This window comes from Ictidomys tridecemlineatus, unplaced genomic scaffold (assembly GCF_052094955.1).
Source record: "Ictidomys tridecemlineatus isolate mIctTri1 unplaced genomic scaffold, mIctTri1.hap1 Scaffold_87, whole genome shotgun sequence".
Classification (NCBI taxonomy): domain Eukaryota; kingdom Metazoa; phylum Chordata; class Mammalia; order Rodentia; family Sciuridae; genus Ictidomys; species Ictidomys tridecemlineatus.
In genome coordinates, this window is record NW_027526114.1 from 375,950 (window position 1) to 389,631 (window position 13,682).

The following is a 13,682-nucleotide window of genomic DNA, read 5'->3' on the forward strand; positions in this document are numbered from 1 at the left end:
ATTTCATTCTGGATTGGGGAAAAGGTAATTTTCTCACAAAGCACTTTGTGTTCATTCCTCATGCTGCTACAAGTGAATACCATGAAACCCAGTTGTTGCCTGTCATGTAATGTATGTTGCACCACAGTAAAAGGGCCCTCAAATTCTGAAAATTGGCATTTATGTAAGAGCTACTAGCAAACTGCCATCCTCTATGAGAAAGAGGGGGAAAGTTACAGAATGCAAAGGAATTGTCTTTGGGATTAGAAACAAGGTCACTGCTTTACCACCCGGACATATTAAAAACAAATGGTTCCTTAGAGCTAAGTCTTTATATCTCTCAGGAGTAGTTTTTGACTTCCAGTGGTGTTTTGGTATTCAATTCTCCTTTAGCTCCCCAGTGCCTCTATTCCTTGCTCAGAAAGCTCTGACTGTGCAAAAATGGGATTCGTCATGTAGAATTTTCTCACAGCAGAATCCAATGATTGTTAAACGGTTGAATCATCGTGTTTCTTCAGAGGAAATGCAAAAAGATATAAAATATTTGAAAATTTATATCAATTTTCTGAAGGTTTTTGAACTTATGCAACTCATTGATGTATTTTGGTTAAAGAATTTCTACGTTTTCCTGCAGAGATTTAAAACACAAATGCAACCTTGCCTCACCTCCTTTTTTAAAAGGATTTACAAATTTCCCATCATCTAACAAACTCTGTAGTCAGGGAGATTAGTTGGTCTGGCATCCATGTAGGGCTTCAATTCAACTTCCTGTATATTTCCCTCGACAGTTGTTTTTCTGCTCTTTCTAGTTCACCTCTACGCTTTTGTTCATCCTTCTTTTCCACCCACACCTCTTAAATTCATTACTAACACATTTACTAACTCTACATGAAACCATTCCTAATAGATCTGATTTGAATAGCTCTAATTATTATGATAGGGATTGAAATATATTTGTATCTCTTTTATAAAATTTAGCATACAGTCTTGGTTTGTAATTCTTTTCATGCCTCTCCCCTCAAATAAATCACAACCTTCTTGAAGACTTCCCTTAAATGTAGTCTTAATTCTGAAAATGTTTAAAAAGAAAATTTGGTCATAGTTAATATGGTAGCTTTAAAGAGAAAAACAAGGAAGTGCTCCCCTTACCTTACCTTTAACCTAGTGAGAGCATCTTCAAAAAAAGGACTCAGAGAACCAGAGAGGTGTTCCTTATAAGAGGTGGAAAAGGTCAACTGATGAGAGACAGGAAGGGCAGCTGTTGATGGATATGCCAAAGGAGAAGGAGTTTTTTAACCACTTGCGTGAATTTAGCCACTTCATAAGCTTTTGTGCTCACTCTCTTCATCATTAAATGTGGCCCATGTGGATGCAAGGGCAATTCAGCCTGCAAACCTGCCACCCATTGATTTCCAGAGTCCACTTGGCCCATCTGCTGACCAGGCAGGTGTCTCCTTCCTCTCTCAGGGTCCATGTGCATACTTTCCCAAGTTGTGAGTTCTGTGAAAGAGGAGGACATTCCTCACAGGAGGACCGTTCTCCAGTGAAGGATATATGAGCAGCTGTGCACCTGCCCCGCCACTACAGATGTCAATCAACTATCAGGTTTCATAAAATGGGGGTAATAATAATCACCTTACTAGGTAGCCCTATGAATTAAATGTGTTCACACACAAAATATTTAGAATAATGCTTATCACACAAATAGTCTTGGAGAAATTTCATCGTATATCTTATTATGTATTTGTATGCTATACAAGAAATGTAAATTTATATTAATTAATAATGTCTAATGGTTGATGTATTTCTACTAGTAAGATTTTCATGACATATAGGTCAACCTGATTATTCAAAGATTACAGGTATTATTATCTTATGCCTACTTCTTGAATCACTCATAAACTATCTCAAGAATTACAGAAATACTGCTTAAATCTATGAAAGCTGTTCAAATGAAAATATAAACAGGATGTATAGATTAGGCAGCACTAACAAAGACATGTCGTCCAGTTTGGTAAAAGCAGAATGTAAGCTGGATGTGGTGGTACAAACCTGTAATCCTAGAGACTCTGCAGGCTAAGGCAGGAGGATTTCAAGTTCATGGCCAGCCTTAGCAATTAAGTGAGGCTCTAAGCAAGCCTGCATAAAAATAAGAAAAATAAAATAAGAATAACATAAAAAGTAATAGGGATGTAGTTCTACAGTTAAGCACCCCTGGGTTCAACTTCATTTGAACCAATCTGAAATATATTTGTATTCATCTAAGATTGGTGAAGTAGAGTTTCTATCACTATCCCAAATTTTCCTGATACCATCATCATTACTTCCTGTCAAGTTCCCAAAGAATCTCATTTAATTTAACAAAAGCTAAAGTCAAATTGTTTAGCTACTATTTGAAACCAACAATATACAGTACATTGTATTCTCTTTATACAAAAAAAAAAGATTGGAAAAAAAATTTGAATTTAGAACAGAAGATTGGATTACTTAATATTAGAAAAATAAAATTCTTTGAAAATATGACAAAAATCTATGAAAATATCCTTTAAATATTATTTTTTAGAAATCACTAATTCAAGAAAAATGCTTCCTTTAAAATTGTTCAGGAAGTCACAAAGCAAATTGAAAAATTAACATACGTCTTGATTTTTTAAATACTTACTAAAATACCTTTCCATACATAAGAAAATTGCCTCCCTCACTTATCTTTTTAACCTTAAGTAGTATGCTTTGAGTTTCTTCTTTTTTTTAATACATCATTTTGGTCATTTGTTTTTAAATAACACTAAATTTATAAAACTTTTAACTCTTTAACCTGATTATAATAGAAATGGTGTTGATAGCTTGGTCTGTTTATTAGAAATTTGAATTGTGGTTTAATTTTTTCCCTGTGACCTAATATTCAAAGTGCATGGAAATACTCAAGACCTATAAAACACTCATGTTTTGAGATCACATTTCTCTGTTCCAAGTGAAGAAAAAAATACTTGTTTTGATAATCATTCTCATGGAACACAGTGACACAGAAATCAAGTGTCAGGATCTTTTCATATATCCTGCCTCTTTATATGAAGATCTTCTAATGTAAAACCACAAAGAATATGGCTTATCTGTCTAATTTTTCCATCATAAAAAGGATATAAAGATGACAAGCTTGACCTCAAAATCCATAGCCAGTTTTATTCTGCAGGCAGAATTGGTGAGACAGAAGATAAACTCAGGACAAATTTCACTGCTTACAAAGTTCTGCATATTTATGTCCCTTCCCAAACACATGTTAAAATCCTACCCCAAGTGATGATATAAGGAGATGTGATCTCTGAAGTGATGTCTGTGCAGTCATCTTTCTCATTCCTTTTGGAAATATTAGCCCTACTTATTAAAAAACCAAGGACCCTCACCCCCATCCATCTGGTTTGGAAGATACTGTGCCTGTTCCTTATTCCCTGTGGCTTGGTGGGTTTCTCAAGACTGAGGCACCACTAAGCAGATGAACATATCACACAGCACCATCACAGTCTTCTTAGGCTCTTTGCTGGAACTGGGTATAAAGAAACTGTCTGCTTTCCTCTATACTGTAATATTGGGAACATAGGAGCCAGGCGGTTTCAGGAAATACCAACACAGAGAAAGGAAATAAGAGAGTAAGCCCTGGATTTTGCCATAACAAAAATCAGCCCAAGACCTGGACTTCTCAAATGCATGATCCAACATGTTTCTTTTCAGTTTTTGAAATATATTTGTTTTCATCTAAGACTGGTGGAGTTTCTATCACTATCCCAAATTTTCCTGATACCATCATCATTACTTCCTGTCAAGTTCCAAAAGAATCTCATTTAATTTAACAAGAGCTAAAGACAAATTGTTTAGCTACTATTTGAAACCAACAATATACAGTACATTGTATTCTCTTATACTAACCTCAAAGCATGCCATTGGTAATATGAAGTGTTTTTTTACTTGGAAGATCCTGCCCATTTTATATTTGAAAGTGAGCAACATAGTTTCATATCTTTAGTTCATAATATTTTCCTAAGTTTTCCAACATGCTGTTGATTTTTAGAACATGCTGTTCTTTTCCTTCAGGTAATTACTTTTGAAATAATCCATGGGGCTATCAAGATGACAATAATTTGCATGATAATTATTGCTGTAGAAATCACTTCATGATTTTTTCATCGTTTTTATAATTTATTAAAAAACGAGGATCTTATGACTTTTTATGTTAAAAACACTCAAATTATTTTCAAATATTTTGAAATTGGCAAAATATAAAAAGATTTCTGCCAAACAAGTTTTACTTGAATTTTTAAATGTATGGGTTTTTGATGGAAACTTAATCCATATGTTTCTCATTCATTTACGATTAGCTGACAAAAATGTTGTTTTGTAAGAGTTAGATATCCATTATTTTTAAAAATATGCTTATTAGTTTTCTTTTAGCTACACAATGTTGAAAGGAAACCTATTCAATAATTTGAGATTTGTATTTTCTTATTCTATTTTTGGTTTCAAGTGGCATGTTACATTAAAATTCAGGAAAGACATTTGTCAAATGACACATTCTATAAGGACACTCTGAACTTAATATCTCATTTGATGAAAGACCATTTGTACCACTTGAGGAACAATATATTCCTCATGATTTCTCCATATGCTGAAAATGAAATGGCATTACAACTCCTACCTAACAATTATCAACATTACATCTGTCACTTTCTGCTTGGTGTTTTAAACACATGATTTGCTAAACTCCAAATGGCAGGAAAATTATATCTTGTTGCCCACGGTTCACAGACAGGAAAGTCAACAGGCCCACCCTTCTTGCTCTAAGGAGCATTTACTAATATAACATAGGAAAGTACTTAAGTTGCAAACACTGTATGCATGTATCTGTAAGTACATACGTGTGTGTTTGTCAGTTGATCTCTGCGTAAGAAACATCAATGTGCATAAGACCTAAAATGCTCTGATGATCTTTTAGTTCTACAATCTGGAAATTGAAGCTTCCTAGTACTCCACATAAAGGAAACGGTCATGAGAAATGTTTTAAGCTCTAGGTATGGATCTCACTAACATCTCCTCCCTCCATTGGCATGACTTAAGTATATGATGTACTAAAAAACAGTCCACTATTGTGGTCATCAAATTGTTTTATTCTTTCCATGTGTTTAGCATATTTTTACCTCGCCAAAGGAGTCACTTCTATCCAGTCCTTTCTCACCATTGACTATATGACTAAAAACGAGGATCATAGGAAATGTGTGGTGATCTAGATATTGCCATTGTTGACCCAAGAACCTGTCAATTAAAATGTCCCATTGCCTGTTGGGAGCCCTATATGAACTATGGACATTGTTTGAGCCATTGAGGCAGGAAAGTTGCTTTGCTGTGAATTCCTGAGTGAAATTCCCCATTTGAGAAAGTCCCATTCACTGCCAACCTGCCTTAGCTCACAGCCTTAGGTTCAAACACCCATCCAGAGATAGGAATGACCTGCCAATTTACCTCAAGATTCCTCCCTCACTGAAACCTTTGATACACTTCCCCTGTTGAATCTAATTTTTGGCTTTGTCTTTTATTCTTTACTGATTATTCAGACTTTTTATTTACCCGGGCAGCTCACACCTCCAAGTGGGAATCTGCTTTTCTGGGGTGCTGGTAACCCCAGGAATTGTCTACCAAAACATTCCTGACATAGGGAGAACACCTACAATAAATATACCAAACAAAGAGGAGAAAAATGGAAGACGTGAGCAGCACTTATTGGTAGAAACTCTGAAATCTCACCGGGCACCATTTTGAAAGCACTTTGCTTTAGGATTGTGGAGAAAAAAAAAATCTCCAATGAATGTTCTCATAAACTCCAGGTCCTGAGGGGGTACTCTTCTCTTTGTCCATGAATCTACCATGCATATGGAATCCCCTGTCCATGAATTCTCTACTCGGAGAATGGGAGTTCCTTAGGTAATCCCTGCCTCCTGGCAATGGAAACCCAAGTCTTGTTTGGGTGTTAAATTGTCAGATATTTTTGACAATATACTACTGCTGAAACTTTAGTAGGTTTCTGATATATGTATTTCTAGTCAGTTCCTTGTGTCAGAAATCACATTTCTCTCCTTAGTTTTAATATGACAGCTAATTTTCCATCATCATTCCTATGTCTGCCTCATATCTATATGCATCACTATACACACACACACAAACACACACATATGTGTCTGTGTGTGTGTATGTGTGTATATATATATATGTACCACTATTAGATGTATATATATGTACCACCATATATAGATAGATAGATAGAGATATAGATATAGATATATGGATATATATGTACCACTAAATATATGTACCTATATATATATTTTTTTAAATAAAAAATTAAAATAAATGCACTATATATATATATATATATATATATATATATATATATATGGTGGTACAATAAGCAGATGGGAAAGAGACTTTAATTCTCTTTCTCTAAGATCCTTTATCCAGCTGGGACTTGTATCAAACCATAGTTCCAGTCTGTCCTTTGCTCCATGTGAGTTTATCCAACTCATGAACATTACATGACTTTGTTCTTCAAAGTTCTGTAAACCTAGCCCTTACTATTTAAAATCTAATGTTGCAAAGGTAAAATTTATGCTTATAAACCAGCCAATCCATTTCCAAACTTCTTTTTCTTTCAGTGATTTAAGTGTAGTTAATGTCCACACCCACATATCTATGCTTCTATTTTATTCATTTACATTTCTTAGTTTTTTAGGATTCCTCCCAAGTGACTACCGATCTAGTATTACTAAATGTCTTCTGACCTTGTAACACTGATGACCATCTTTCTAATTTCTAATACATGAGCCTTCTGTATTTTCTGTGATCTCTCAACTAATGCCACATGTTTTCATTTTGTTTTATGTTTTCCGTATTAGTCAGGATAGGACAGACTGTATTGCAATAACAAATATACTTTGACATTTCACTGGATTAATGTAATAAAAGTTAATTTCTAGTTCATGTCAAGCCCGATACGGATGCAGGGTCTCTGTGTTTTCCTCAACACATCCTCCCTAAGCAATTACTCAGACAACAAGCTGCTTCCAATTTACAGTTTTGTGATCTGAGCCAAGAGGCAGTGAGGGATGAGAAAAGAGAATTAGAGCACCCCATCAGTTATTGTTAAAGGCTGTATAATGGCAGTGTCTGACACCATCTTTAACATCTCCATATCCACTGGTTAGAAGTTCGCCATACAGCACCAACATGTACTCAAGGAGCCTGAGCTTCAGAGATCATCATAGGGGAAGTACCTAGTGCTTTATGTCATGATACATATGAAAAGTCTTAATCTTTTATAAGGCACTTCATCATTTTATACTTAATATTCAGACTGTTATAAGAGGCTGGACAGTAATTCTGGTAGCTCAGGCACTCACATTCACATGTTAGGAGATCAGCATTAGGGGCTCAATTACAACTTGATTTGGGAGATTTTGGGCCTGTCAATTTCAGGATAGTGAACACCTTGAGAGAAGGAGTAAAGAGGAAAATACTACAAAGAATGGAATAGGAGGCTCAATTGCATTGGTACTGATTTGAAACACATTCACAAATTATTTGATCATCTTCTCATTAACAGGTGGAGCTAGCACTTCCTCCTAGTGAATAAAATACAGTGGAAATGACAGGTGTGACCTAGAGAAGGTAGACCAGCAAAGACATTTGCAGTTTTTATCTTGCTCATTATCTCAGGTCACTGTCTGAGAAAAGAGGCTAACTGACCTGGGACGACAACCAAGTGTCCTTGCAGAAAGATACATGTGGAGAGGAACAGATAGGCCCTCTCTCCCAGCCATATGAGTGAGCAACCTTGGAACTCACTTCTCTAGCCTCAGGGAAAGTTTCAGATGACTGCAGCTCTGGCAATAACCTTATGAGAGACCTCAAGCCAGAACCACCCAGCAAGGCTACTCCCTAATTCCTGAACCACAGAAACTGTGATAAATGTTTATGGTTTTAAGCCACTAATATTGGGAGCAATTTATTAGGAAGCAACTGATAAATAATTCAACATCTGTAATATTTTATATCCAGAAAATCTAAAAAAGTGTGAATATAGTGTCAATCAGGGTAGATGATAATTACATGTATAACAACTTGCTTATTCAACCCTTAAGTTGAACTTAACTGTGTGCCATTCATTGTTCTACATGGCTTGCAAAAATGAAATATGTGGATATTCAAAACCTAACTATGTGAAATTTACTATAGTGATCTCACCTTTACAGATGAGTGAACTACCAACTAGAAAGGTTAGAAAGCTTTTCAGAGGTCACTAATGAATAAATGACACACAGAAAATTCATACTCGAGCAGTGTTTCTACATGGTTTGTGCTCTTAGCAATTAACATTATTTTATGAGTTATAATGAAATGTGTTGCTTATAAATTTTTAAATATTTTATAATTTAAATTATAAAAATTACATGATGAGATCATTTTTCCATCATCTGATAGGCTTCTACTCATACAAAGACATGGGTTTTATCTTGGTTACCCTTATAGGCAAAAGCAAAAAAATTTAAAAAATGAAAATAAATTATTTAAAAGGGAAAAAAAGTAAAGAAAAGGAATTCTCTATTTAGCACCAACTCAAGAAACAATTTCTTTCCTTCTTTAAACCTTAAAGCCATAACTTCTGACTTCCATGATTCATAAGTAGAATAATTTGGAATTTGTTGTGTTGGAGAAAAAAAAATGTTAGTGGAACAAGTGATTGTAGATGAGGAAAATGAGGCTGCTTGGTTGCTGTTATCTTTATGGCTTGGGGAACTAACTTTTTTGTATCTGAGAATCAGCTATGAAATTGTCATTTTTATCTTTACCTAAATTCAGCATTCACATCTGGCCTCATATGGACTTAAATTATCATCATCTTTTCTGAATCAAAGAGACAAGCCTATCCTGTTGGCATTAGAAACTAAGGAGGTTCCAGGTAAATTCAAAACCTTACTGATAAAAGCCTATTTAAAATAAGCCCTTCTTCATAAGGAATTGCAGTAATTCAAAGGGGTAAAAAAATCATAGGTGCCATACAGTGCTTGAATGTATCTCTAAGCTCAGCTTGGATTAACCCAATGCAAGCATGAAAAACTACTTGATTTGCTATAAAACTATGTGAAACATTGGAATAATGGGCCCATTATCTCACCTTATCTAAGGCAGTAGATTTGGGTTTTCTGGAGATACATTAGGAATCTATCAAGGCAACAATGCAAGGCACAAATCTTTGCTATATTCATTATTGCCAGGTAATTAACCTGCTCAGTAATTCAAAATTGTTTATTGAGAACTACAATATGAAGCCAGTATGCTGTCTTCAGGGTATAAAGTGTCAGCCAAAGAGGGGATACTTTAACTGGAATGACAGTAAATAGGAGATTAGAATCTAGTATGAGAAATGTTCTTGAAAGAACATATTATGTCTTGAGGGCAAAAAAGGGAAATAGTTAAATTTAAATATCATGAATTTAAGTATCAAGAATAGAAGAAAGAGCTGGGGATGTGGCTCAAGCGGTAGCGCGCTCGCCTGGCATGCGTGCGGCCCAGGTTCAATCCTCAGCACCACATACCAACAAAGATGTTGTGTCCGCCGAAAACTAAAAAATGAATATTAAAAAAAATTCTCTCTCTCTCTCTCTCTCTCTCTCTCTCTCTCTCTCTCTCTCTCTCTCTCTCTCTCTCTCTCTCCTCTCTCACTCTCTCTAAAAAATAAAGAATAGAAGAAAGAAGGTAGCAATGCAAAAATCAGTGAAAAAAATCCCTGGAATAACTGATAATGAATTGGAAAAAGATGATGTTTCACTTGCCATGCAGGTTAGTACCAAGTCAATTTTTAAAATGTTTTACACCTGGGAGCAGTGGCTCTCCCCTATCATCCCAGCTGCTCCTTGGCTGAGATAGGAGGATCTCAAGTTGAAAGCCAGCCTCAACATCAGTCAGGCACTAAGCAACTCAGTGAGACCCTGTTTACAAATAAAATATAGTTAAGTTCAGTCCCCGGTACCCCTCACCCCCCCCCCAAAAAAAAGTATAGAATGCAATCTACAGTAGATCTGATCTAGGGACCATTTAGATAAAACTGGTAAAGAATAGAGAGTAGCAAGAATGATCCCAGGTTCCTAGTTTATATAACTATTACTTGATTTTGAAAAAGATGAAGCTAAAAATCATCATAGAAGCAAGCTCTCAAAGTTCACAGGTTGAAAAATCAGTGAATTCTGCTGCTTTGGTAATGTAAACAGACATATGGGAAGTAATATCTACTCTGTGTGCTTTGCATAACGTGGATATTGAAAATCAGACAGAAAGCTGTGTTTGTTTTTCATTAATAACTCTATATCTTTCATCTGGAATTATTAATAAAGTTTTCTTCTCTCTTGATGGTAATCTTAAAGCTGAAAATATTTAAACCTCTTTGCATTCATGTCGTTGTCCCCAAACAGAAATGCTTGAATGACATTTGCTACAAAATTATATTAATTTCAATTCAAATAAATGCAGAATGATCCATTAACAAGGTCTATGCTAAAAATGAGTAAAAAACAATTATAGAATTAAGTTGACATCAGAACAATGTTAGGCATTTATGAATTTCAGGCATGTAGAGGGGAGATGCACTTGTGGGATAAACATTTATGTTAAAATAAAAGAAAGGGGTCATCAAAAGAATGCAATGAAATGAAAGTGCAATGTGGAAAATTTGGGTACATGCTGCTGGAGAATTTTAGCTTAATTTGTAAGAAAATATGAAACAGAATATTGTCCTTTGGAATCAATTCTTTGATGCTTTCTCCATTTTTCCATTGTTCCTCTTTTATTAGAGACATGTTTCTGTTATTATAAACATATCCTAGCAATCCTTTTCTATCCAATGTGATAAATTTGGTTCATATGAGTTTAAGTCTCCAAAAAAAACTCTCTTTATAAAATTTATGATTACTCAATAAAAATTTATACCAATAAACTAAATCACTTAGATTTTCTATAAAATTATTGATTTTAAGGGTCACTTCCTTAGTAGACACATTGATTTTTCAGGAAATACCTTATTTTTAATTTGTGTGAGTGTGTGCACATGCATGTCCTTTAGTAGAGAGACTGCTAAGTAAAGAGTGTGTCTGGTCTCTGAACTATACTGGGCCAAGGCAATAAGTACAAAGTGTGTACTCAGGCAAAACTTAGATTTAACTCAAAAGATGTTCACTCTAAGAATTAATGGTAAAGAAAGTAATTTTAAAAGCCTTTTAAGGAAACTAATCAGGTATTATTCATAAAAAAGGAGATAACAAGGTAAATCTTATACAATCCATATTTAAATGGTATTTTCTTATCATTCAAGAGTCTAATAAAGATTTTTTCAAAGTTCATGTATGAAGACACGAATTGGATGTTAACCTACTTTATATACAAACAGATATAAAAATTGTGTCATATATGTGTGGTAAGAATTGCAATGCAAAAAAAAGTACATGTATAAAGACATGAATTGGCATGTACATACTCTATATAACAAAGATATGAATAATTGTGCTCTATATGTGTAATAAGAATTGTAATGCATTCTGCTGTCATTTATTTAAAAAATAAAATCAATTAAATAAAAGAGTCTAATAGAGAATTTTTAATTTACCTAAAGTTTATTAACAAATCTCACTTGAAATTGACCTCTAAAGAATGAATATAAAAGGCATAACTTGTAAATGAGTAAAGAAAAGATGTATGCTGAAATAAAAATCAAATCATAGGCCCCGTGCAGTGGCACTTGCATGTAATCATAACAGCTCGAAGGGTGAAGTAGTAGGATCGCAAGTTCAAAGCCAACCTCAGCAATGTAGTGAGGCCCTTACAACTCAACAAGACCATGTTTCTAAAGAAATATAAAAAGGGCCTGCTGATGTGGCTCAGTGGTTAAACATCCCTGGGTTCCATTCCAAAAATAAATAAAATAAATAAATAAAAATGTGAAAATATTAATACTATATGCATAAACATAATGAAAGTAAGTGAATTAAACACACCAATAGGTAGAAAGAGGACATTTGAAATTTCTAAAGTATAAAATAATACACGTCATATAAAACTACTGAATGCAATAAACACATCATTTGCATCAAATGTATGCATTTATAGTACACTTACAAAAACAAATGGGATAAATACACACCAAGTTCAACACAACCATTACTTCTAAGAAGAAAATAGGTTAATTTTTGCTAATTTTGTGTGGCGCACACCTGGGTGTTTGTTAAGTTTTCTCTTTACTTTGGGTTTGACATTTTTCACTATTAAAAATATTGACTGTGCAAATTAGAATCTGTACTCATCTCTAATAGATCTAAAGACATTCCTTCGTGTGCTTGCATTACCCAGGGTCACAGCACCTTCAGTTTGATTAGTGGCTAGCACTTGTCTACCTCTTCAAAGGTGGGCTTCTGGCAACAGGAAGGAGGAAAGGAAGGAAGAGGAAGCACCTACTTTTCAAGTACATGTGCCTTCAGTATCACAGGCTATTTCTCTTTATAATACAGAAGCCATACTTAGTCATATACTCACGCTTACATATGGGAAAGGCTGGTAGATATGATCTTAAGCTGAGTAGACGTGTGTTTTGGTTAATTCTTTGGGCTCTATTCAAAAAAAAAAAGAGGAGAATGAAAACTGCAAAGCCACTCTTCTACGGAATTGTTGATAGTGTCTCTAGAAGTGTGGGATGAGACCACTTTTCAGAATATTTACCTTTTTTCCTGGGGAGAGGAAGTTACAGTTTTATGTTGCTGTTTCAGTCTTTCAGTAAAATGCCATTTATCCTTATGCAATATTTAACCCCACTTCCACAAAAACTCACTGAGATTTTGTTTGAGAAAGAAAAAAAATAATAAGCAACTTTGACAAGTTTGAAGGACAGGTTAATTATTTCTATCAATATATTCTACCAATTCAAGGAGAAGAATCATATTATTCCTAAGGATAGAGATTCATGAGGAATAGGAGAATTAGAGCAGGTGGGTTATTCCCTCGCTTCAGAAAATTTTATTTTAAATAAAAGCAGGGTCCCTTAGCTTAAGCATCTGTAAGGAACTACAGTAGAAATAAATCTAATTTCATTTGGAAGAATTATACTGAAAGTATTAAGCTTTATTTACTTCAGTTACATTATTAAACTGACAAACATACTACATAAGGATCTTATATGGAAGGGTTGTTACACTTTGTTACATTTTATTGCCATTTAATCTAAACCTATCCCAAGAGTTCTTCATATGATAGCACCCACTCTGATGTCAAGCACCTAAATGAAGGCTGAAATTTTTATATCTGTCACTTACAAGGAATGGGGTGCAATTTTAAATTCTTTTGCAATCCAGTATCCATTATTTAGTAGTAAGATAAAACAATCTTTGAAAGTTACAAACGTGATAATAAAATTTGTTAATATATCTTTAAAGTTGAATGATTAATATCCATATTCTGTCTTCAAGAAATAATTCAAAAGCAGAAAGCTACAGCAAAAGGAACCAGAAAGCACTAAGGTATTTCATGACAGCCAAGTTCTGCAATTTCTTGTTAAAGTTTTATGAGGTGAAGTTGGCCTAACACTGATATTTCCAGAGATGGTGACTTGGCAGATATGATACACT

General features: G+C 34.4%; 1 long non-coding RNA gene across 2 annotated transcripts; it reads right to left on the reverse strand.

Annotated features, from left to right (window-relative positions):
• Nucleotides 1–1,146: 1,146 nt before the first annotated feature.
• On the reverse strand, nt 1,147–13,051 carry LOC144374760 (uncharacterized). 2 transcript variants are annotated; one of them, XR_013434071.1, is made up of 4 exons: nt 12,781–13,051; nt 12,598–12,671; nt 2,032–2,118; nt 1,147–1,479 (listed from the first exon to the last, which is right to left on the reverse strand). It is a non-coding gene; the product is annotated as an uncharacterized LOC144374760 (long non-coding RNA). The 2 variants fall into 2 exon arrangements; XR_013434070.1 differs by having other exon boundaries at nt 12,598–13,051.
• Nucleotides 13,052–13,682: the final 631 nt, after the last annotated feature.